The sequence below is a fragment of the Neofelis nebulosa genome, chromosome 15, assembly GCF_028018385.1.
Source record: "Neofelis nebulosa isolate mNeoNeb1 chromosome 15, mNeoNeb1.pri, whole genome shotgun sequence".
In the NCBI taxonomy this organism is placed as follows: domain Eukaryota; kingdom Metazoa; phylum Chordata; class Mammalia; order Carnivora; family Felidae; genus Neofelis; species Neofelis nebulosa.
The window spans coordinates 15,205,768-15,228,385 of record NC_080796.1 but is presented as its reverse complement, the minus strand read 5'-3'; the positions used below and the strand labels follow the sequence as shown (position 1 = coordinate 15,228,385).

Genomic DNA, 22,618 nt, shown 5'->3' with positions numbered 1-22,618 from the left:
GAAGGGGCTTCCCCAATTCTGGCTCTGCTGCAGAGTGACAAGACCTGAGCCAAGTCCTGCCCTACACCTGCATTACTTCCATTACACCCATGTTCCCTCTACTGATTAGAGCACACTCTCTCAGCTATAAGTGTCAGCTACAGCTATCTGCTACTGAAGCTGATGGGAGGCTCACAAAGAGAAAAATATTGTGAAACTTTTGCACGTATATATGAGGACTTTGTAAAGCAACCAAAATGTTACACTTTTGATTTGTATCGTTTACGAAAATACTCATTTTGTAATTTCTGCTAAAGCCATTAATGAAAATTTTAGCTCTTAATCAGTGGAAGAAGCCCAAATACTCCTTTTCAATATTTCTCTTTCAGGAAAGTAAATAGGCTCTTTGCCTGGGGTAGAGTTCCTGGATTGGTTTTCAAGCCGATGTTTAATCAAGATCATGACAGTTTATCTGCACTTTTTAAACTTTGTTATGTAAGTTCCATAAACCATAAAAAGAGTTCTTCAGACACAAAACAAGGACTTTGTGACTCTTCAAAGCCTAAGAAGCTGTAAAGTTAGAAAGTAAAAACAGCAAAGCAGCAAAGATGGCAATAATCAAAGGATATGAGAATATCAAGATGACCCTAAGGACAGTTTCCCACCCTCTCCCAGAACTCAAAATGATTACTGACCAACCAGAGAAGCTTTTTTTTCCCCCAAATTGTCTGCTCAGCAACACCACTTGTCTCTTGTATAAGATGGCAAGAATACATGAAATGTTGTGGAATTAGGCAAGTGAAGGGGAAAATGGTTCCTTGCTGTAGTCTTTGTTGTGATACACAACACTGTGAAAAATCAAGAGAAGGATGAGTTTGCCATAATGTTGCCTCACGATAGGGAGAGAGGATCCCTTTGAAGAACCATTTTTACAATTTTATTTTATTTTATTTTTCTGTTTTTACGGTTCTTCAGACCCACAAGAAATGAAATAATTAATAAAAGTAGAAGATGTGCAAATAAAATATGAGTTAATGTGCAAATAAAATAACTATGAGTTAGCTAATCATTGGAATTTACCAATTCTATATGCTAGCCACTAGGCATAAAGAAAAGATTGTAGACCATTCCTGTCCTCAACACTTAATCTGTTTAAAACTAAACACAGGCTATGTCTCATTGTCTCAGTGAGGAACTATGAGATGAAGAAAATATGTATTTATTGATAAATAAAAATTTCCTCCAGTGAAGTCTACAGCTGCAATAGGAAGTTAGAGCAAACTAACATTTACTGAGTTTTGGGTGCATAATATGGTAGGTATTTCACATAAGTTTCCATTAAAATCTCTACTTCAGCTTTTAATAGTAAATTCTCAGAAATATACCAAATGAAAATACCCAGAACCAAAATAAGAATGAACCATCCCAAATGTATATCTAAATATGCCTCTCTCCTAATGAAAAGTTTGCAATGGTCTTTTCATTGGCATCTGGAATCTGAAGACTTGAATGGCATACAAGGTCTTCCATGGCATGCCTCCTCTCTACCTCTCAGCCTCAGATCCCACACTTCCATCTTCTGGATATTACAACTTAACAGCATCAATTTGAACTTCTTTGACCATAAATAGTATGATACTTTACACTCTATGCTTTTACAGACACTGTATATTCTGGTTGGAATAACTTCCTCCATTTAAGACACAGCCCAAGTATCACTTTCTCTTGGAAGTTGTCTTGGTTATTATCTCCTCACCTCCTGTTGCACCTGTTCCTGCCCTGGGATCTCATAGCACCCATGTGCTATTCTTCCATTACAACATACCACGTTGAACATATAGCATCTAAACACGTATCGCTAGAGTAGAATCCTCCAGTACTTGAGCACAGCACCTGGGAGAGCCTCAAAAACTACTAGTCAAGATTTGAAACTAATTTCCCAAAGACCAAACTCAGAATATAGTATTCCTATATTCTATGGAATCTTCCTGTATTTTGAGGTAGTTATTGGAATTCTTTAGCTGTTATTGCTAACCAAACAAGCGTATATTTTCAATGCTATGAAATTAAGAGGTATTTGATTTCTTTGGATTAACAATATCTTGTAAATAATCAGAATTTTAATAACAATTGTTAAATAGAGTAAAAAGGTAGTAATTTTGAACAGTACCTTTTAAACTGGAAACTCTTCATTTTGATAAATAATAATGGTACTATTGAGATAAATACATGTATCCTGTTGATGATATTTATATTTAAGCACTTCTACTTTGCCTCATTTGGTCAATAAAGTTAATATATTCAGAGTTGAAAAGTAATTATACGTGGTCCACAACTACATTTTGGTAATTTTATTTTTTAATTAAACTTTTTAAAAATAGACTTTATTTTCTAGTTCACATAAACTTAAGCAGAAGGTACAGAGATTTCCTGTATACTTCCTGTCCTCATACATGCATAACCTTTCCCAGTACCAAACCCTACCAGAGTCCTACATTTGTTACAGTTGATGAAGGTGCATTAACACATCATTATCACCCAGAGTCCCTAGTTTATATTAGAGTTCACTTAGTGTTCTACATTCTATGGGTTTAGACAAATTTATAACGACATGTATCCACCATGTTGTATCATGCAAAGTAGTTTCATTGCCTTGAAAATCCTCTATATTCCACTATTCATCTCACTCTCTCTAACCTCCATCAACTAATGATCTCTTTATGGTGTCCATAGTTTTGCTGGTTCTAAAATGTTGCATAATTTGAATCATACAGTATGTAAGCTTTTCAGTTTGACTTCTACAGTTAGTAATATGCATTTGAATTTCTTTCATGTCTTTTCATGGTTTGATAACTCATTTCTTAGCACTTTGCATTGCTTGAGGGTGCCTAGAATATGCAATGGGGAAGGATAGTTAACTCAATGAATGTTGCTTGGGGAACTAGATAGTCGCATTCAAAAGAATGAAATTAGACCCCTATATTACACCATACACAAAAATCAACTCCAAATGGATTAGAGATTTGAATTTAAGAACTGAAACCATAAAAATAAAACATAAAGAAGATCCTTGACATTGGCCTTGGCAACAATTTTCTAGGTATGATATCAAAAGCTCAGGTAACAAAAACAAAAATAAAATAATAAGTGGAAATATATCAAACTAAAAAGCATCTGAATAGCAGGGTAAATAATGAACAAAATGAACACAGAACCTATGAATTGGGAGAAAATATTTACAAACTATCTTATAAGGGGTTAATATCCAAGATATATAAGAAATTCCTACAACTCAATAGAGAAAAAATATGGGCAAAGGGCCAGATAGATGGATAAACAATAGGTGTGATAGTATTCAGCCTTAAAAAAGAAGGAAACCCTGCTATTTGCAATGACACAGATGGAGAACATTATGTGAAATAAGCCAGATACAAAAAAAGACAAATATTGCATGACCTCACTTATATGTGGGATCTTGAGTTCATAAAAGCAGAGAATGGAATTGTAGTGGCTAGGGACTAGAGGGTAGAGGGTGGAGGTGGAATGGAAACATGTTGGCCAAAAGGTACAAAGTGTCAGTTATACACTATGAATAAATTCTGTAGAGCTAGTGTATAACCTGTGACTATAATTACTGGTATTGTACGGTATACCTGAAATTGGCTACAAGAGTATAACTTTAAGTGTTCTCACAACAAATAACGGTAACTATGTGAAGGGATAGATACGTCAATTAGATTGATCGTAATATTCATTTTCACAATGTATACACATATCAAAAGATCAAACCGTATACCTTAAATATATGCAATTTTTATTTGTCAATTATACCTCAGTAAAGGTCCCTAAACCTCTCTCTGCCACACAAAGATACAAAAAGTACGCAGTCTGTGGGCTGGATGAGGGCTCTTAGCCAACCATGCTGGCATCCTGATCTTGGACTTCCAGTCTCCAGAACGGTGGAAAATAAATTTCTGTTGTTTACAAGCTATCCGGTCTATAGTGACTAAGCCTGAGCTGACTAAGGTGAAGGACAAGTTCCAAGGTTTGACAACTATGAATGAAGCTGATCTGTGTGCAAGCTTTGTGTTTACAATTCCTTTGAATATATACTGAGGAGTGCAATTGTAGGGTTCAGAGCATATTTGTTTGGTTTTATAAGACATCACCAACCTGTCTTCCAAAGTGGCTGTACCGTTTTGCATTTCCACAAGCAGTGAATGAGATTTTCTGTTGCTCTTCATCCTCAACGGCATTTCGTATTGTCACTGTTCTGGATTTGGGCAGTTCTAACAGGTGTATGGTGGTAAAATGTTTAAATTTGCATTTTTTGATGACATATGATGTAGAACATCTTTTCATGTGCTTATTTGCCATCTGTATATCTTCCTTTGGGGGGGGGGGGATCTGGTTTTAATAAACATTGGATTTAATAAACCTTTTAATAAACCTTTAAACCTTGGCTCAGGTTTTAATCAAGTTGTTTTCTTATTGTTGAGTTTCAAGAATTATTTGTATATTTTGGCTAACAGTCCTTTATCAGATGCGCCTTCTGCAAATATTTCCTTCTAGACTATAGCTTATCTTTTCATTCTCTTGACATTGTCTTTCACAGAATATAAGTCTTTAATTTTAATAATGCCCAGGTTATCAACGATATCTTTAATGGATTGTGGTTTTGGTGTTGGTATCTAAAAAGTTCTTGCCATACCAAAAGTCAACTTTTGGACCAAAAGTTTTCTCCTATGTTATCTTCTGGAATTTTTGTAATTTTGAATTTTGCTTTTAAGGTCTATGATCCATTTTGAGTTAATTTTTGTGAATAGTATAAGGTCTGTGTCTAGATTTATTATTATTATTTTTTTGCAGGTGGATATCCAGTTGCTCTACCACTATTTTTTTGTTTAAAGGACTATCTTGGGGCGCCTGGGTGGCTCAGTCAGTCCAGTGTCCAACTTCGGCTCAGGTCATGATCTCGGTTTGTGAGTTTGAGCCCCACATCAGGCTCTGTGCTGACAGCCCGGAGCCTGGAGCCTGCTTCGGATTCTGTGTCTCCTTCTCTCTCTGCCCCTCCCCAACTTGTGCTCTGTTTCTCTATGTCTCTCAAAAAGTAAACAGATCTAAAAAAAAATTTTTTTTAAAGTACTATCTTTGTTCCATTGCCTTGCCTTTGCTTCTTTGTCAAAGATCAGTCGACTATATTTTAGTGGATCTATTTCTGGCATCCTTGTTCTGTTCCATTGATCTATTTGTCTATTCTTTCACCAATACCACACTGCCTTGATCACTGTGCCTTTATAGTAAGGTGTCAGACCTTCAACTCTGTTCTCCTCTTTCAAAATACTGTGTTGGCCTTCTGGATCTTTCACCTCTCCATATAAGTTTAAAAATCAATTTACTGATAACAATGATATAACTTGCTGGTATTTTGATTGGGATTCACTGAATCTACAGATCCAGTTGGGAAGAACTGACATCTCAACAATATTAAATCTTCCTGTTCATGAATGTGGAATTCCTCTTCATTTATTTAGTTCTTTTTTTATTTCTTCCGTCAGAGTTTTTTAGCTTTCCCCATACAGATCTTCTACATATATTTTCTTAGATTTATACCTAATTTTCCTTAATTAAACTTTTAATTTCAAAAAGAAGTATAGATTCACATGCAGTTGTAAGAAGTAATACAGAGGAATACCATGTACCCTTTATGCAACTTCCACCAAAAGTTAACATTTTGCAAAACTGTGGTGCAATATCACAACCAGGATACTGGCATTAATACAATGAAGTTATATTCTCATCACTACATCACTGCATCACTACATCCTCATCACTACAAGTGTCCCTCATGATGGTCTTTTATAGTCACTCAATTGTTCTTAACCCCTGGCAACCACTTATCTATTCTTCCATTCTACATTTTATCATTTTAAGAATATTTTAAGAATATTATGTAAATAGGGTCATACCATACACAAACTTTTAACATTGGCTTTGTTTTTCACTTGCTCAGCATAAATCACCGGAGATTCACTCAAGCTGTTGCACATATCAATAGTTCATTCCTTCTTCTTGCTGAGTATTACACTGCTATGAGCATATCAGACTATTTAATCATTCACCCGTCGAAGAACATATTTGTCAGTTTTGGCTATTATGGATAAAGATGCAGTGCTATAAACATTTCTGGGCAAATTTTTGTATGAATATGCATATATTTTTATTTCTCTAGGATAAATGTCTGCAACCACAATTGCTGGGTCTTTTGGTGTTTCTTTTTTTGTTAATATGAAATTTATTGTCAAATTGGTTTCCATACAACACCCAGGGTCGCATTTAAAAAAAAATGTTTTTGAATGTTTATTTTTTTGGGGGGAGGGGCAGAGAAAGAGGGAGACACAGAATCCGAAGCAGGCTCCAGGCTCTGAGCTGTCAGCACAGAGCCTGATACGGGGCTCGAACCCACAAACCATGAGATCATGACCTGGGCTGAAGTCTGACACTTAGCTGACTGAGCCACCCAGCGCCCGCCCCCCCCCCACTTTTCTTTTAAAGCAATGGCCAAACTATTTTGCATTGTGGCTATTTTCCATAGCCACAAATTTTGTGGTGAAAATTTTGTGGTGAAAATTCACTGTCATTTTAATTTGCATCTTCCTGATGGCTAATGATGCCAGCATGTTTTCATATGCTTATTTGATGTATCTATTTTGATTTTTCTAAGTGTTTTTCAGGGTATTGCTTTGTATAGCCTTTCACAGTTAATGTTAAAATTACATTACATACACAGACCTTATCACAGCCTCTTAGTGTGTCATCATTTTACCAGTTTGAATGACAATAAAAATCTTGTGTTCTTTCATGTCCCTTTAATCTCCATTTTATAGTCTTTCCTAAGCAATTATTCTATATATATTTATAACCACATCGTGCTGTTATATTTTTTTCTTCAACAATCAAACAATTTAGAAAACTGAAGATATCGTAAACCTACTGTATTTGCCTATATACTCACTTTCTATGTTTTTCTTCTTTTCTTATCTTTAGCTTCCTTCTTTTAGTGTTTCCTTTCAATTTAGAAAACTTGCTTTGGCCATTCTATTCAAGTAGGTTAGCTAGTGAACAAATTCTCTCAGTTGTCCTTCATCTGAGAATGTTTTTATTTCCCCTTTACTTCCCAAGGAAATAATACTGGACACAGTATTCTGGGTTGACAACTATTTTCTTTCAGCATTTAAAAATTTCATGTCATTTCCTTCTGTCTTCCACGGCTTCTGATGAGAAACCTGTGGCTATTTGAATTGTTTTTCCCTTCCAGTTAGAGTCGTTTTTCTCTGACAGCTTTCAATTTTCTTGTTATTGTTGTCTGTAGTTTCCAGAAGTTTAGTTATGATGTATATTGGTGTTGATTTCATTTGGTTAATGCATCCTGTTCTCTCAGCTCCTTGATCTGCATGCTATATGTTTGGGGAGTTTTCAGCCATTATTTCTTTGAGTACTTTTTTGCCCTAACCTTGTTTTTCATCTCCTTCAGGACTCCAATGACAGAAATGTTAGGTTTTGTGCTGCTGGTTCTAATTTTGCTATGAGGTTTCTCAAAATGAAAGCAAAGTATGGAAGTTTAAGGTAACTAAAGTGTATAGTCCTACTTTTACTGAGGTATAATTTATACACACTGATTTTTGGTATAAAATCTGGTGAATTCTGATAAATATACATACCACTTCAATTAACATACAGAAGAAAACATTTGCATTATTGTGGTATCTTAAATGCCCTTATGATTGCTTCTAGTCAAGATGACCTCATATGCTGACAAAGAAAACTAGGATTGTCATTCTGGCACCATGTTTTAGTTTTGCCTGTCCCAGAACTTTATGAAACAAAATCTCATAGTATGTACTTGCTTGTGCCTGGCTTCTTTCCTCAACAACTGTTTTTGACAGTCATTCATTTATTGCATGATCAGTTCTCCTTCTAGGTGCTGAGTTGTTTCCACTGTACGGATATACTACAGTTTGTTTATAGAGCTTTGGGTTGTTTCTGGTTTATGGTCATTGTAAAAAAAAAAAACTGCTGTGAACATTAATGTGGATATCTTATTGTAGACATATGTTTTCATTTTATTTTATTTGTTTTATTTCTGTGAATACCTTCCACCTGCTTTTGACAAAGACAGAATATAATATTTCTTAACCTTAAAAGTTAGAAGGTGGAGTGCAAACAAATGCCAGTGGTTTCAGTGGGTCAATAAATCTCAATCTGATACTGAATTGGCCTGAAGTATAGCTCTCATTGCTTTCACTTCAATTAAAAAATGAAGTTTAGCAAGTATTAACTCCATCAACTTACCATCCCTGCATGTACAAATTTGTCTCTATTTATTTATTTTTAATGTTTATTTATTTATGAAAAACAGAGAGAGAGGGACAGAGAGGGAAGGGAGGGAGAGAGAGAGGGAGAGAGAGAGAGGGAGAGAGAGAGAGGGAGAGAGAGAGAGAAGCAGAGAGAGGTAGAGAAAGAGAAGCCCAAGCAAGCCCTGCACTAATAGCACAGAGCCTGATGCAGGGCTTGATCTCATGAACCACGAGATCATGACCTGAGCCAAAATCAATAGTCAGGCACTCAACTGAATGAACCACCCAGGCGCCCTTAAATTTGTCTGTCTTTAAATCTCTCCTCTCCTCTTTTCTCCCATTTTCTGAGGAAGACGGTTCTACCTTCCTACCCAAGGTGAATCCCTCCTTATCTTATTTTCTTCCGTCCTCTCAAGAGCTTCACTAGACTTTGCCCTGAAGTCTTTTTCAAACTTGAAAAAAAAATGAAGCTTTACAGACAACAGCATGGCACTCAGACTCTAGCAAGTGAGAAAATATTGCACAAACAATCCTACAATTAAATAGGTAACTAAAGTGACAAATGTGAATGCAAAGTAAAGGGAACAAGGAAAGATGAAAACAAAGGATCCTGGTTTAGCTTGCAAGCTTGGGAGGCTTCTCTGAGCAATTGGATAGAAAATGTTGAACTATGCATGAGGGAGAATTATAGCTAAGGAAGGTCCCAGAGCAGATAGACCAGAATTAGAATCAAACTACAAGGGATGTGATTTAGGCAGGAAGTGAAGCAAAACCCTTTTTATGAGATGGAAAGAAACAGTGTGACTAGAAAGTGAAAGTATTTTAAAAGTGTGGAAATTGTTATGTTTACATCTCAATTTTTCCTGTGAACTGGGAAGCATAACAATTTTTTGAGGCAGCTATGGATGACATTTGGAATTTGAAGAAAGATGTGAGGAATTGGTAGTGCCTCTAAGAAAAGTGGGAGAGGCTGCTGATGCAGGATCAGTTTGCTACTGGGTGAGTTTGGGAAGCTTAGGATCTGGACTGTGAGCACCCTCCCCCCACCACACACACACTCTCCTCCATCACCCCCATCCCCCAAATCTCCATCATCCCCTTCCCTCCTTCATCCCTATCACCCTCCCCTCCCAACGCCTCCATCACCCCCCTCTGCACTCCCCTCCATTACCCCCTTCCCTCAAACCTCCATCACCCCATCACTCCTCCCCTCACACTCTCCATCACCCCCCTCCCTGCATCAAGTACTTCCCCCTCCTTTCTGCACACTTCCCCCAGCCCCCACCATGACACAGCTCTCAGCTATGCAGACACAACCACAGCACAAAGGCAGCAGGAGGTTTTCATGGTGTGTATGGCACAAAGACAAGCCCTGGAAGTCTTTCACTGGCTGAGGGGGTTGAGAGAAACTGTTGAAAGAACTGGAGGAGATTCAAAAGTCTTGAAGTGATAATAAAGGTAGGGAAATTCTGTCATTCCTCTTAGCCCACAGCAAATGCACAAATATGTGATGTATGGGCAAATGGTCAATCTCTGCTGTATACAGTGGCAAAGGATGCCGTGTCCCTCAGGGAAAGACCAAGTTTCTGTTAAGGCCAGGAACCTGCAAGGCAGTTTGTATATATAAGCAAGATTCAGTGACTTACATAAAACTCTAGTCTGTCTCCTCTTGAATGATAGAAAGTTACCTAGACCAGCACTAGCCAGTACCCCAGGGTAGAATGACATATGACAGTAGACCCAGAAATGGGAAGTGGGCACCTCTGTCATCTTTACAAATGAGTAGGTATGTTGGAAGGCACATTGTAAATGGCTGGAAGCAGAGTCAGTAATGGGGGACAGACTGGAAGGCAGAAGGATTAGGTCTAAGTACAGTGCAAAACTGAAGAGTTCAGCAAATGTTACAGGCTGAAATGATGTCCCTCCCGAATTCCTATGTTGGAGTCCTAACCCCCAATACCTCAGAATGTGACCAGAGGTATTCGGAGAGGTAGTTAAGGTTCAGTCGGGTCATAAGAGTGAGAGCCCTAATCCAATATAATTGGTGTCCTTATGTCAAGTGGAAATGAGGACACAGACATACACAGAGGGAAAACCCTGTGGAGACAGGGAGAAAGTGGCTGATGAGAGAGCATAAGGCAAGCTGAGGGCCAAGTACAGGCTAACAGCACTACACCCCTCCAGGTGGGATATGTGTGATATTTCTTGGACACTCCTGGCTGCCCAAGAACAAAGGAAAGGAAAGAAAACAAATGGTTGACTGATAGAAATCAATCATGCAGGGCATGAGTCTCCTTCAGTCTACAGATATCTTAGTAAACTGCAAGAAAAAGGCAATCTTATCCATTGCCTAATCTCAAGAAACCTATAGACTTCATTGCCTGGAGCCCTAATAACACCCTCATCAAGATGTTAAGGGGGTTGCCATCATAATGTGGGAAACAAAGGCAAAGGAAAAATTAAATTCCCTTACTGTCTACAGCCCATTGACAAGTCCTTGAAACAGGCAGAGTGACCTTTCTCTAGAGACTCAGCTGCCTCAATAATGACACTTTGCTAGGGGAAAAAGGGAATCTTGGCTTAACATTATCCTAAGCCCCCAGAATCCTGTGAGTCTCCTTAAATACATAAAAATTCCTTTGCAAACCTCCTTTACCTATAACTCCCAAGTATATGTTGGCAATTATACTCCAAGCATATGGCCCCTGATATACATCTGAAGGGTCTCATGACTGAGGTTTTACTAACCAGCAATAAATAGTGTTTTCCTAACAACAGCTAGCCCCTCAAGGTCCTGGAAACCTTGCTTCCAAAATTCCTTAGAGACTTATGCTTTCTTTAACCCCTTCCCAACCTGAAGGTATATAATCAGTCACTCTTCACAACCCCAGTGCAGCTCCTTCTGCCCATGGGTCCTGTCCCTGTGCTTTAATAAAATCACTTTTTTTGCAACAAAGACGTCTTCAAGAATTCTTTCTTGGCCATTGGTTCCAAACCCCACCATCATTCCAAAACTCGATCAGTGGCCATATATAAACCAAAGAGAAGCCTCATGTGAAACCAAGCCTGCTGATGCTTTGATGTCAGACATCCAACCTCCAGAACTGTGAGACAATAAATCTCTATCATTGAAGGCAGCTAGTCTGTGGTACCTTGTTATGGTAGCCCAAGCAACCAACAGAGTAGATAAGAAGGCCTTTGCGTAGGCCCTAGAATAAAGGTATAAGAGGCATGGTGTGACTTTATGGGCTCGGGGATCTAAAGGGGACATGGCACTGAAGTGGTTGCCCATTGGTGCTATGATGAATCTCTGATGACGTACTTATTGGATAGTCAAAGCATTGGGGTCCTCTATGGAGTCATGCTGACAGCAAAATACAAACATTTACCTGGATATAAATGTTTAAGATGAAAAAAAAAAAATGAGCAACTTACGCTTTTGTGTTTCTAACCCAAACACACCAGGGGAAGTCCCAAATAGATGAGGAACCCTGCTTTGTAATGATCTTTCTCTGGCAAGTTCAACACCCAGAAAAGAACAATTGCTGATCATCTGTAATATATCAAGAATGTAACTGCATTTTAGAATATTTTATTCTGTCCTCCTTCCTAGAAGAAAAGATCAAGAGACAGAAATTAAATTGAAACCCATAGATCAAAAGTTTAGCTTGTCTTCCAGAAATGCATCCATATATTGGTTAACATTTATAAGAGTGGTCCCTTGGTGGTTGTATGACTTTTAAGTTAATATCTTTCTTCAACCAATGCTCCAATCTCCTGCTGATCCTATCAGTGGATCTCATCTGGGAATCTCAGTATCTAGGATGCCATAAGAGGGAAATGTGCTGACTGCCTCCCAAGGAAGAGTGATGAGTTCCACCAAAGTCTTGATCCTCTTATCAGAAATATCACCACCACTTCTCTTGCCACATGAGTTTCCCCTCTCTTGATGTGGCCCCTAGGCCTGGAAAATCTGTATAATGAGACAGTTTTCATAAATTATGTATAAGCACCACATAAATTGTTTTGGCCTCTAACCAGAACTGTATGTGTTTAATTTTAATTAAAACTGAATACATAACTCTAGCGATATAAAAGTAAGGTTTATTTTGTCTCAAGCAGAGAAAATCCTGTAAAAGAGGATGCTCCTGGGAGAGCTAATCCTTTTGGGTTAGTCTCAGAAACATAAAAGGATTTTTTTCCGAGTTCTTGGATTGCAACAGTTAGGAGAAAGTACTGGTTGACTGCCATAAAAGGACAGAACCCATAATTCCTGAATAGCCAGAAATGTTTGTGGGTCCAAAGGCAGAATGCTGCATGTGCTACTTCTTAGCGCCAGGGCAGGGGCTGGCCTTGTGGAATGGGAATGACGGCAAAGGGGAACAGCCTCAGTAGAGAAACAATAGCATCTGGACTGTTTGCTCAAGGAGGACCTGGGGGAGATGGAAGGGATCCAGCAAATTTTTGAGGCTTTTGGGTGCTAGGCATGGAAGCCAGATGATAATTAAAAAATATGTGGCTTACTGGGGTTGTTGCCAGCATGGAATAGGGTAACTATAGATGAGGGTGGCCAGTTACAGACAACACAGTGGTGGTGGGGTGGTGGTGGTGGTGGTTAGAGGGGGTGCCTTACATTGATCATGTCCCGAGAATTGACCATGGGCTGCACCAATGCTGGGAAGTGTGGGTGCAGCCAGGCCAGAAGGCAAGACTCAAAGAAACAAGACACCTCAATGAAGGCCAGTTAGAGCCTGAGGGGCAAGGACAAGGACAAGATGCTTGTGAGAAATTTGAGGCCCTTCCTGCAAAGCCATGTCATGTAACCTAACTATGCAGTGGAATACTAAGGAACTGGATGTCGGTAATGTCTCTCTTGTTCCATTTTACAGTAACAGCTTCTTAAATCTATGATCAAGTGCTGTTTCCATTTGTTCTGCATGAGTGGGAAGAGGCTCATTTATTGGGCTGGATCAGAATGTCATCTAAGAAAAGAGGGAGAAAAGGAAGGGACTTGGGAAGAAACTTTACCCAAACGACAGTAAATCTCCAGGGAAGTGACAGTGTAAATAGGAAGTGATTCAGTTTTATATAATAGGTAAGATTAAGCCATATTCCCAGTCTCTCACTATCCCCCTTCCTGATGATCCTTCATCTATGAATAGAAATTAGGTTCATGAAGAAGTTCAGGTCAGTTTTACAGAAATAAAAAGATGTATATTTTGTTCAACCTCGTGTTATGGTAGTTAATTTTAAAAAGCTGCAATAGCAATCTGAAAGGGAAATTTCTTTCCATTTCATAACTCAGAAGGCTTGACTATTGCCTCCTCCCTGCTGGTGAGAAAATCCAGCTCAGTAAATGAGCCTCTTCCCACTCATGCAGGGTCCAAGGAAATGACCCTTGTCAATGAATTTAAGACACTGTTACCATAAAATGGAACAACAGAGATGTTACCTACATCCAGGTCCTCAGTGTTACACTGCATAATTAAAATGTCTCTACCATATCATATTAGTAAAAGACATAATGGCAGGAGGGGACAAAGTGAGGAAACGTCACTTCTGAGAGTCAGAATATTAATGGGACCTTTCTGGCTGATAATGTTACTAACCTTGTTAAATCCTATTCGTAGTAAAATACTAAGGAGTGAGAGCCAGTAAGAAGATATCCCTCTTGAATAACTTCAGTGGCATCAGGGAATTAACTTGAGAAATGGTGGTGATGGTCTGCTCTAGATAATAGACTTTAAAATGCTGTTTCCAAAAAGATCTCAGCTGTCAAATATCACATTCAAATCACCAACCCTACGTTTTCACCTTCTTGTCTTCATGAAATAATTTCTCTTTTTCTTCATAGACTTTCATGGTCTACATTTATTTTATTTGAAGTCTTAAAATACAAAGTCCAGACAGTGTTACAGTACCTAACATGGAAAATGAAAATGATTTTCTTCTGTGCATGCTCTATGTTTGCATCCACCCCTCCATGTATAAAACTTGAGTCTGTCCAATAGTCAGATAGCATTGTATAGATAGTATCTATATGTAATTATGATATTAGCCTTTCATGCAATGCTATCTAATGATCAAATTTTAAATATTAACAGGTCACACAGCACTTGATCAATTTTAAATCCACTGGACAAATGCATTCTACATTACCTATCTATATGAATTTACAGAATTAAACTTTTGCAAGCTCCTTCCAGTCATTTTGGCTGTGACCCAAATCATGTCAAGATGAAGACAGAAGAAATTCCTAGGCCAACAAGTGGGTAATGGTACAGCCATTTCCTACACAGGAAAACTGTTCAACTCATTCATATATTCATTAATATTCTTTGAATATGTATTATGTTCCAGGAAGCACCATGAAAGTAGAATGCCTAGTCATATGAAGGAAGTAAAACATTGCCATAAATAAATACAGTATGAACACTTCCATATGAGTAGTAGAAATAACTATGAAAATCTTGGGAAAAAGAAATATTTCCTGCTTCTGGTGATGACAAAAGTCATTTCAGCTGGCTGTGAAGACTCAGTAGGTTTTCACCAGACTGGCATAAGACCAGCACATGGGGTAAAGCAGGTTTCACAGGTTGCACTAAAGGCAAAAATTTTAATGGAAGTGCCACATAGTTCAATTCAGATGGGATATAGTATGCGATAAAATGTTTAAAAGTTGCCAGATTTCAGAAGACCTCTTCATTCTCCTGTATATATATATAAAGATTTTATTTTTAAGTAATCTCTATACCCAATGTGGGGCTCAAACTTACAATCCTGAGATGAGGAATCATTTGCTCTATCCACTGAGTCAGCCAGGCATCCCTCTCCTATATGTTTCTAAGCATTGAATCATGAGTTGAAAAATTCTCTCATGTTCTTTTTTTTTTTTTTTTTTTTTTAATTTGTTTTTTCAACGTTTTTTATTTATTTTTGGGACAGAGAGAGACAGAGCATGAACGGGGGAGGGGCAGAGAGAGAGGGAGACACAGAATCGGAAACAGGCTCCAGGCTCCGAGCCATCGGCCCAGAGCCTGACGCGGGGCTCGAACTCACGGACCGCGAGATCGTGACCTGGCTGAAGTCGGACGCTTAACCGACTGCGCCACCCAGGCGCCCCTCTCATGTTCTTAATTCACGATTAAAATACCTATATACAAATATCCATGATTTCAAAAGATTTGCATTTTTTATCTCCAAGTTCTTGCAGAAAGTGCAAGCCATCTCTTGGAAGCTGAGAGAAAGCCATGACTTTCAATGATACATTTTCATTTTACCTGAAATTTTAAGTTTCATATGTTCATCTGTTCCATACTTTCTAGGCTCACTGTTCTGATACAACTTAGAAGACAAAATTAAATGCAAGAATCATTCGATAAAAGTTCCCATTCTGAGTTAAGATTTTCACCACTTTTTCTTGGTTGCTAAAGAGGTAAGCTGTATTCAATTTGCCTTGGCTTGAACAATTAAAAAAACAGTCTAATAATAAGACGTTAACCCATTGATATTTATAGCCTGATTTCATAGAGATACTAAGAGCCAAAGCATGTGCTCTGAAGTAAATTTGCTTCCCAGAAGGTTATAGTCTTGTAAACTATGGATTAAATGATTGATCTTACACTGATTGACAGCACTGAACAAATGTCAACCTCCATTATTTTCATGTCAGTTTCCTCAAAATTTTGGTCTATCATTATCAACTTAATTTATTTAAATTAATTTAATTAAAGAAATTAATTATTTGGGATAATTTCACTAAGATTTTTAGCCTTTTAAGAACAAGTATTTTCTTTCTTTCCAATGATTAACATTAGGATAATATCTGTTATAAAGAATCAAGTCAGATCAGAATAAGACATTGGCTTGCTCTGATTCTCCATTTTAGTTGTCTCTTCAAGTTGGAAAATTAACCAAGTTCTGTCTTGTACTATAGTTAGAAAACTCCCATATAGATCAAAATCACAGAATTTTAAGACCATTATGTAATGGAGTCAAGCTGTTTGCTCAATCCATAAGTGGATCTGAATTTATTATTTAATTTATAAGGTTACAAGAAAGTGCTCAGCTAAAAATAATTAATCAGGAAATAGGCAGAACTACCTCATAAGACTATGGAAGAAGTCACATGTAGGGTATGAGGCAGGGTGGGATTATGTGGCATATGGGGAATGATGATGAGTTGGCCCCTATATCATACCAAACCAAGCTTAAATTCCTTAGCAAAAATGTTCTATGAGGGGCGCCTGGTGGCTTAGTAGGTTAAGCCTCGGAATATTGATTTTGGCTCAGGTCATGATCTCAGGGTTTGTGGGTTTGAACCCCGCATCAGTCTCTGCATTGATGGTATGAAGCCTACTTGGGATTCTCTCTCTCTCCCTCTCTCTGCCCCTCCCCTGCTTGTGCACTCTCTCTCTATCCCCAAAATAAATAAACATTAAATAAATATAAATAAATAAATAAATAAATAAATAAATAAATAAATAAATAGTATGTATGTATGTTACATGTTCTCTTTCCTGCTACGCAGCATCTTCCTGAGTCTTTGTGTTCTCACCGGTTTTTTTTTTTTTTTTTTAATTTTTTTTTTCCACGTTTTTATTTATTTTTGGGACAGAGAGAGACAGAGCATGAACGGGGGAGGGGCAGAGAGAGAGGGAGACACAGAATCGGAAACAGGCTCCAGGCTCTGAGCCATCAGCCCAGAGCCTGACGCGGGGCTCGAACTCACGGACCGTGAGATCGTGACCTGGCTGAAGTCGGACGCTTAACCGACTGCGCCACCCAGGCGCCCCTCTCACCGGGTTTTTATAGACAATGCATTATGGAATCTAATTGTTTAAATCCACTTTGACCATCTCTGTCTTTACCTGGCAGTTTTATACTATTCACACTTAAAGTCATTATTTCTATCTTTGAATTAAAATCTGCCATCTTTGTACATGTTTTCTACTCATTGCACTTGTTCTCTCTCTTTCCCCTCTCTTGCTGTCTTTTCTTTTAATTGAGCATTTTATATGATTCTATTTTATCTCCTCTCTTGGTGTATATAATTTATGCTTATTTTTAATTTTTAATGGTTGCCCTATGATAGACAATATACAATTTTAAATCATCTAAATCCACTTTTTTGAAAGAACAAACTAAGTTGTATTTGCATCTTCCTGTATAATCAAATCACAATCATGGGAAACAAATTTTGAGGATGATGAAGAAAGATAACACTCAAGACCTTGGTGATGAGGTAACATGGTGCAGTAGTGAAGAGCACGGACTCTGGAACAGTCTTCTAGGCTCAAATTCACACTGCATGTCTTTCTGTGCTGCAGACTCCTTCTCTGTTAAAATGGGTACTCTAATAGTACCTACTTCTTTGAGTTGCAATGAATAATGAATACATTTTTGTAAAGCTCTTACAACAGTGCCTGGCACAGTGTAAACACTGTTCCTAGTTACGTGACTTCTAATAACACAAACTTTGTTAGCATTTGGGCACACTTCTTGCAGGCCCTTATGGGTTTTTTTTTTTAATTTTAATACTTTCATTGAGGTATAATTCACATGCCAGAAAATTCACCGCTATAAAGTTTACCCTGGAGTAGTTTTAGTATAGTCCCAGAACTGTGCAACCATTCCCACAATTTTCGAACATTTCAATCACACCAAACAGAAACCCCATTCCCATTATCAGTCAGTATAAATCTATACCTGACCCTCAACCTCAGCCCTAGATAACCACTAACTGCCTCTCTGTCTCTAAAGATTTGCTTATTTTAGAGTATTCATATAAATGAAATCCTCTCGATTCACTTTCGGTAACATTACACCACTTCATTAATAAGTGCAGGTACCTTCTAACAGAGAATTTCTAATTCCTCCTGTCCTTTGTGACATTGCTGTCATTTAATTCACTTACCCCCATATGCTATAATCACCCAATGATTGTGCCTATAATTGATTTTAAAAAGCCGTATTTTAGGGGCGCCTGGTTGGCTCAGTCGGTTGAGTGTCCGGCTTCGGCTAAGGTCATGATCGGTTCATGGGTTCGAACCCTGCATCAGGCTCTGTGCTGACAGCTCAGAGCCTGGAGTCTACTTCGGATTCTGTGTCTCCCTCTCTCTCTGCCCCTCCCCCACTTGCACTCTGTCTCCCTCTGTCTCAAAAATAAATAAACATTAAAAAAAAACTTTAAAGCCATATTTTAGACAAATTAAGAAAAATAACTTATTTTATTTTAATTTTCATTAATTTCTTTCCTGATGCTCCTGCTTTCTTTGTGCACGTGCAAGTTTCTGACCTAAGTCATTTTACTTCTGCCTGAAGAACCACTTTTAACATTTCTTGCAAGGCAAGGCTGAAGGCAGTGACTTTCTTCGATTTTTACTTGTGTGAGAGAATCTTTATCTCTATCACATTGAAGCATAAGCTAGCTAGACACAGAATTCTAGGATTGGTAGATTTTTCTTTCAGTACTTCAAAGATTCCACTCCATTCTCTTCTTGACTGTATAGTTTCTAGTGAGAAGACTGCTGTCATTCTCATGCATTTTCTATTGATACATTGGTTTTTATCCCCCTCTTCCTTCTTTCAAGATTTTCTCTTTGTCTTTGGTTTACTGAAGTTAGAATATGATATACCTAGATTTTGGTTTTATTATTATTGTTATTATTTTAAAAAATCCTACTCCTCTTTCTTTTAGGCCTATTTTTTTCTACTATAGCTCTTAACATATTAGTCATAGTTATGTTAAATTCCTCATCTGATAATCCCAGTATGTTTTCTATACTTAGTTTGGTTCTGATGATTCTTTTTTTTTTTTAACGTTTTTTTTTAAAATTTATTTTTGAGACAGAGAGAGACAGAGGATGAACGGGGGAGGGGCAGAGAGACAGGGAGACACAGAATAGGAAGCAGGCTCCAGGCTCTGAGCCATCAGCCCAGAGCCCGACGTGGGGCTCAAACTCACGGACCGCGAGATCATGACCTGAGCTGAAGTCGGCCGCTTAACCGACTGAGCCACCCAGGCGCCCCTAATTTGTTTCTTTAGACAGTGTTTTTCTGGGGTTCCTGGGTGGCTCAGTCAGTTGAGTGTCTGACTTCAGCTCAGGTCATGATCTTGTAGTCTGTGAGTTCCAGCCCCGCGTTGGGCTCTGGGCTGACAGCTCAGAGCCTGGAGTCTGTTTCTGATTCTGTGTCTGCCTCTCTCTCTGCCCCTCCCCCACTCATGATCTGTCTCTCTCACTCTCAAAAATGAATAAATGCTTAAAGAAATTTAGACTGTGTTTTTCTCCCATTTTTGCATCTCTTGTAATTTTTTTGTTGAAAGCCATACAAGTTGTATAAGGTAATCAGGATTGAAGTAAATGAGGCTTTAGTGTGACTATTTCTATTAAGATGGGAGTGTTCTATAATCTTCTGATTGTCAGCTAGTTAGTGGGACTGTTTAGTGGGGCTATGGGCTTCACATGTGTTTCTGTCCCACTCTCCTTGGGGGGTTCCTGTTCCCTTCCCTAGCTAGTGTTTCCAATAGATTTCCTTGAAGTCCTGCCCCCTGGTGACTATGTTTTGTTTTGTTTTTCTTTTTTCCCTCAGGTTAGGTAGTGCAGAAATGGGGTGGAATCCTTCTCCTAGCTAGAATAAGGTTCCAGAATCGCACTCTGGAAAATTGCTTCCCCCTGGAGACAAGAACTTTTTTGGGCGAAAGAGATTGGGACAGTTTCCTTTCCCTGCCCACTGTCGAGGCCATGTAGAAATCTTTCTTAGAGCCTAACCGGGAGAACCTGGTCTGATTCCTGAAGGGAAATCCCAGAATGTGTACAGAATGTGTGAGGGCCTTACTATGAACCCAGGAGTTTCTCATTCTCATGCTAGTCTCCCTAAGCCTCCAGTAATTCATCACAGTTACTATTTAAGTGTTCCTGTCAGCTTGTGGTGTTTAGCATCTTCTGCTCCTGGTACACAAGCCTGTGTCCCTATCCCCACCCCTATGCAGCTTTTCCCCGGATGAAACTCTATCTGCAGGTTTTGGGGTGGCAGGTTGACCTATGACCCTAGTGCTCTGATAAATCTAAGAAAAATCATTGGTTTTAAGTTTGTTCCAGTTTTTCCTGTTGTAAGGACAAGAGTGATGAATTCCAAACTCTTAATATGTTGGAGAAAAAAGTAGAAATCATGTATCCTCTTATCTGTGAGAATCTTAGCAAGTTTCTAAATCTCTTTTTGCATCACTTTTTTTTCCATCTGAAAACATGGGTGCAGAGTGATTTACCTCATGAAGTTGCTTTGAAGGGATAAGCTCTAGAAAACATTGGCTACAAAGCATGGCATGAAGTAGGGGCTCAATTAATGCTATCCCCATACTCCATAATGCCAAGTAACTAGTTTGGCTGCATGAAAAGGAATGAATTATTGATTTGCTCCCCTGATTTCTATAAACATAACATATTTTTATAGGTAAGTGGATTTTTATGATAGTGGATCAAATGGCTGTTTCGTAAGCTGTATCTAAACAAAAGAGAATAATCCAATGAATTGCTCATTCCAGTGATATGGTCTGTCTAATCAATAAAATATGAATGTGTACTCTCCTAGGGCGATCACAGAAATTACCACAAACATGTGGGCCTTCAACAAATAGGAATTTATTCTCTCATAGTTCTGGAGGCCAGCAGTCCAAAATCAAGGTGTCGACAGGGCCATGCTCCCTCTGAAAGCTCTCAGGGAAAATCTTTCCCTGCTTCTTCCAGTTTCTGGTTGTTCCAGGCATTCCTGTGGCTGCTTAATTCCAATCTTTGTCTCCAAAGAGGTGAACCTGGCCTTCTCTGTGTCTTCTTCTTTCGTGTCTCCCATAAGGGCACACTTGTCATTAAATTTATGGCCCATCCACTTAATCCAGGATGATCTTATCTCAAGATTCCTAACTTCATTACATCTACAAAGACCATTTTTCCAAGTAAGTTCACACTAACAGGTTCTGGGGTTCAGGATGTGGACATATTTGGGGGAAACAATCATTTGACCGACTAAAATACATTAGCTAGCTATGGCACTGGGCAAGCCTATCGGTTTGGTTAAACAATTAAAGTTCTGTGTAAAGTTATAGATTGCCCCAGAAGAACAGAGAAGGGTGTTTTTATTCCTTGTCCAATATAATGGATTCTGTGATACAATCACTGGGGCTAGATCCTCAAAGAAACATGATCAATTGTATCAACTTACTGTTTTGTCCCAGAATGGGTCACAATATTTTGTCTTCAGAGGCAATTTTGGATGATTCCTTTGAATAGAGAGGAAGCAAATAATATGGCTCTTATATTATAAATGGAAAATTAAGACAGAAGGGTAAGCCAGTTACTGTTTACAGTTTAATTAGAAATGCTGACAGAAAGACTTGCAGTGTTGGTAGAGCTCCCTATTAGTGCTGTCAACATAGCTGCACTGCCTCATCTTCTTATTTTCTTTCTCAAATTTCAATCTGGGCTCCAGAACCAAAGAAGTTCTATTTTGCATGCATCAGTAACAATGAGCAATTTACACTTAGCTATCTTCGTCTGTAAAACCACAGCAGCTGCTTGGGAGTCCTCATTCTACTGTGATAAGCAGGTTTGCTGTTTTCTTCCTCACTGGCTCAGCACTCATGCCAGGGCTGGGGTGGAGGGCTGGGTAAACAGGAGAGCAAGGAGACAATAGCATTCCATTTCTAAACAAAAAAAAGTTGTTTCAAAATCCAGTTTACTGTCTTAATTTCCAAGGTGTGTGATTCATTTTCAAAATGTTTAGCTATTCTCTTGGATGTAATGCTTTGGCTTCAATCCTGAGAATATACATAGCATTTGGACAGCAGCACACCTCTGATTGGTGCAGAGCAATGCCAAATTGTACAGCTTACTGGAAGGATGGATGCACAAGAACATTTATCCAATTTCAGAGTAAGAACAAGGTATTAGCTGACTCAGTGGAATGTGGACACTTTTAGATTCTGTATTCATAACTTTTAAACCTATATAGGAAAATAAAAGTAAGTGGAGGGTAGACTATTAACTAGGATTTAATGTTTTTTTCTTTACTATTAAAAATCTCAGAGGAAACATTCTAATGGATATGATAATATCCCAGTTTTATACCTTATGAAAATCTATTTAATTTGTTTCCAGTAATCATTAATCACTAGGTGCCCCACCACTATAGCTGTACTTTACTTTTCTTTTTTTTTTCAACTTTTTTTTTTTTTTTTTTTTAATTTATTTTTGGGACAGAGAGAGACAGAGCATGAACGGGGGAGG

The 22,618-nt window shown here is 38.3% G+C and overlaps 1 protein-coding gene across 9 annotated transcripts in view; it reads right to left on the bottom strand.

Annotated features, from left to right (window-relative positions):
• The window catches only part of RGS7 (regulator of G protein signaling 7), a 516,651-nt gene that overhangs the window by 174,202 nt on the left and 319,831 nt on the right, over positions 1-22,618 (bottom strand). The window contains exon 1 of one of the 9 annotated variants that reach the window (XM_058701257.1): positions 21,871-21,973. The exons of the other annotated variants lie outside the window; for them this stretch is intronic. The gene's annotated coding sequence lies outside the window, so the exon portion shown is untranslated. Of the gene's footprint in view, positions 1-21,870; positions 21,974-22,618 lie in introns of those variants that run through there. 9 annotated transcript variants of the gene reach the window in all.